Source organism: Brassica oleracea, chromosome C1, assembly GCF_000695525.1.
Source record: "Brassica oleracea var. oleracea cultivar TO1000 chromosome C1, BOL, whole genome shotgun sequence".
Lineage (NCBI taxonomy): Eukaryota > Viridiplantae > Streptophyta > Magnoliopsida > Brassicales > Brassicaceae > Brassica > Brassica oleracea.
This window is the reverse complement of record NC_027748.1, coordinates 32,637,930-32,642,577: the sequence shown is the minus strand read 5'-3', so window position 1 is coordinate 32,642,577 and position 4,648 is coordinate 32,637,930.

Below are 4,648 nucleotides of genomic sequence, written 5' to 3'. Positions count from 1 at the left end.
CTGCTGCCGTCTTTTCAGATTGATATAATCTCTTCAGTCTATCCTTGATAGGTAAGTACCACATCCGCTGGTACGGCACCCTATTCCGCTCACGTCCTAGCGGTTTATATCGTGGCTTCTTGCAAAATTTACACTCTAACAATTCTGCATTTTCTCCCCTGTATATCATACAGTTGTCTATACACACATCAATCATCTCCGAAGGTAAACCAAGGCTATGAACCAGTTTCTGAATCTCATAATAAGATTCAGCACACTGAGTATCTTCAGGCAAATACTCTTTAAACAACTCAGCCCATGCATCCATACAAACTTCACGTAACTTATGATCAGTTTTGATATTCATCATCCTAGCTGCCAATGATAATTTAGAAAGACCTTCTCTACAACCTTCATAAATTGGCTCATTAGCTGCTGCTAGCATCTCATAAAAACTTTTTGCATCCAAATTAGGCCCCTCTACATTTTCTACATCCTCTATTACTGATCTTGTTTCACGAAATGCATCTGTAACCATATCATGCATCCTATCATGATCTACCATATGATCCTCTTGAAGGTTAAAACTTCAGAAGGTAAATGTGGTTCCTCTCTGTTAAGAACATTTTCAACCTGATTACTACTACTAGCCTCATTCCTATTATCAGCTTCTCCGTGGTTAAACCAGATATAGTAATGTGGAGTAAATCCTCTATTTACTATATGTTTCCAAACCGTTTCACTAGCAGCAAACTTGGTATTGTTGTATTTACGACAGGGACAAAATATTTTACCTGTTTCTAGTGTGAGAGACGTCTGTCCGGCGTGGTACATGAACATCTCTACTCCGTTGAAAAATTCTTCTGTTACTCTTCCGCTTGAATCTTTATGCGCATACATCCAACTCCGAAGCTCATAGATATTTCTAGACATTTTTTTTACTCTTTCTCGTTTTTTTGTGCATCTTAAGTATGAGGGAGAAGATCATATTTATTGGGAAATTTCGATTTTGGGTTTACAACGAATTTACGTTTGATAATAACGTAACCACCAATGTGCAACTGCATTCCTCGTAAATTGGTCGTTAATCAGATGGTGCAGCGTTGATGTTTCTTAGTCGTATATTTACGACTACTTTACGACTACATGAAAGTGTAGTCGTAAACGAGATGTTAGTTTACGACCAATTTGCGACGAAAACTATTAGTTGCAAAATTACGTCTAAGTTACGACGAACATTCAGGTAGTCGTAACTTAGTCGTAAAGTCGAAGGTAATTTACGTCTACACATTTGTAGTCGTAAATCGTAGTCGTTATTCCCACGTTTTCTTGTAGTGTAAATCCTTCCATAGAGAGTTATTTTTTATTGGTTGTTCTATTCCGGTATGTTTACCCGGACCACCTCAAACTTGAGTAATAGAATGACCTTTTGACGTCAAAAAAAAAAAAAATACTACAGTAGCTTTTATATTTGGATACTATTAAATTTAACAAAACAATAATTACTAAATGATAACCCACGCGCATGCGCGGGGTGAGTTCTTATAATAATGTTTGTTTATGAAATGATTTTAACATTTTGCAACACTACAATTTTTATCGATTATAAAATGATGAATACAAATGTTGGTCTCTTAAATATATCATCTTTGTTGAAGAGTTAACTTATTACATCTCATTTTAATTATTTTAAAACTTCATATGCATAAAAGAAAATTAAGTTTTGCGGCTGACACAAATCACAAAAACCAAATAGAAAACATTCATTGTACGATGACGAAAGGGGATTAGCTTTTCTGCTCTCGATTTGTTTACTATTGACTCTCCATAAGTGATTACACTTTCTACCTCTATAGAATTGTGCTTTCGTTCTCGTCTTTGTTTCATTGATATGAGTTAAGTTTCTTTTTTATTTAACTTCTTTTATGAATTCAGTGAATAATATAAATGTTAATTTAAAAAAATGGACATCAGTAAAAATTAGTTTCACCCCATATACATATCTAAGAATCAAAATTTTGAAAAAAATCACCGGCAAACTATATTAACAGGTTAGTGTGCAAATCTAATATATCAAGCTGTTATAAAATATAAGTGCAGACTCGAAATATAAATGGTTGTCTAGTATATATTCACCTGCTTGGTCTTAAAATCATATAATTAGAACAACAAAACATATTACTTATTCCACCAGTTCGGGTAATATCTTAATCCGAACAGGTAATATCCAAATCCGAATGGATATTCGAAGATAACCAAGCATAAGTATGTTTAACTCTATATTTCTAGTTTATTTCTCTCATTTTATTCAAAATATTTATATTAATGATTCTTACTGCTCAAAATTAGATAATATACATATAATCATGGACAAAATCATTTGCTACTCACTTAAAATACATATCAAATTCTTGTTTCTTGCATTAACAAAAGTTGCATCTAAATTTTCAAAACAAAAACTAAATTAGTGTCTTTCTATTTTTAAAGTTTTATCTCCAAACCTATTAATAGTTTAATCTTTTAAAAATTAAAAAAACAGTTAAGTTAAAATATATTTTAAATACAAAAACTTAAACAATGAATAATTTATTTATTTTTTCTTCAAAATTTAAATATCCGAACCGACCCAAAATATCCGAACCCGAACATAAAATATTCGAACCCGACTCGAAGTGTAGAAATACCCGAACGAGTTCTATATCTTTATACTGAAATATCCTATACAAACCCGAACGTGTATTCGAACGCCCATCCCTATGATATATGATCATTTGTATCTTGATTGAACAAATAAAAATTGAACCATTGATCACAAAATTTTTAATGTGGGACTTTTACCAATTTTAGTAATTTATAGTTCTTTTTACAAATCCAAAATATAACATATTAGAAAAAATCTAATTGTTTTTATTATATGCTTAATGTGATTGTTTAATTTCTTTTAATAGTATAAAATTAAACAAGAACAAAGAGGTTAGAAATTTTTTTATCAAATATGTATTATTCATAATTATTAATTTTCATATATATGTTAATCATATTATGTAATTCTGTAGCTTTTATTTAAGGAAATAAAAAATATTCTTTTGTACACTATTAATTAATTTGATAGTTAGTTTAATAAAAAACATAGTATATGTTTATATGGACCAACTTATTTTCTAACAATTTTAATAATCATTCTCGCAATAACACTTGGCTACGAAAATATGTTGTAATGTTCCATGATTAATATATAGGGGATAACAACTTGTCTTATTTCAACCCCATGTTAGATCGGATAAGTACCATTTTTAGCTTTCTGTTTTCTTGAATACTTGTAAAATATTCTCTTGTATTATACTCTCTTTGTATCATAAAAATGCCTTTTCATGCATATTAAAAAATTATTTAAAAAATCATTTTATCTTTTACTCAGACACGAAGGGTCCGATTGTTTGCAACTTTGATGGCTTTGGCTTTACAGAGTAAATTCAGTTATTGTGATTTGAAATATTAAAGGAAGTTTTGAGGTTTGATTGATAATTATTTGACTTTAAAGACTTTAAATTTAATATAAAGTCTCAATAGCCAAACCCCAATCGGACCCCAAATATTTTTTTTCTCTAATTAATATATTAATATAATGAGGTTAAAATGAATATTTATTTAAAATTATGCACTAAAAACATAAAACGATACTATTTTGAAAAAAAAAATTTAAAACGTTATAACATTTTAAGAAACGGAGTAATAACTTGAGATTTCTGCAAAAAAAAGATCGATAATGAGACTTGAGACTTTACTTGGACCTTAGAGATGACTTTGTCTATTTTAGAGAACATGTGTAGGGTCGAGATGGACTTTAAAAAAGATTATGTGGACAGACGAGGTATTGTATATTGCTTCAGATAATCCTTCAAATCTTAAAGAAGTAAATAATACACCTTCAAAACACTATTTATTATTTCATTTTATTTTTATTTTTATAATTATATATATATCTAATAACTGCTTTCTTAACATCTATTATATAATATTTAGAATTTGTTGTCACATATAATCACGTAATACATTTTTAAAAATATTTTATTTTAATATTTTAAGCGGCATGCATTATTAGTTTTTGAAAAATTAATAATTCTAGTTAATTATTAAAAATATTGAAAAATAAAATAAGAATTCTTTTAAAAGTTTTAAAGTCACTGTTAAATCAGTATCCATTTAACCATTTATTTTAAAGGTGATTGATTCCCTTAAAATTATGATCCCTCTTAGAGATGCGCCTAACTTCATATACAGTCCATCGAGGAAGACTCGAAAACTGGGAGTCTTTTAGTCCTTTTATTACTTAATAAAGCAGAATAAAAGGCACCAACTGGTACTGACAAGTTTCAGCTTTTTGATTTCACCTGAAACTAGCTTTTTGTTAAGATTTGAGAGAAGATTTGTGAGAATGTGTTATCTATTTCTTATTACTTATACCACTATATATAGTGGTTCATACAAGGTGGAGTCAAAGGGAGAATTGATTACAAAGATACTCTACATAATGACATGGTCAAACTCATAAAGACTAAGGTTGAATGGGTCTTCCATGTGGCTGCATGTAAACCCCCAATGGACTCTAGTCTTGAACTTGTATGGTCTAGGTTATGGACCATCCACTTCATGATTCATAACACTCCCC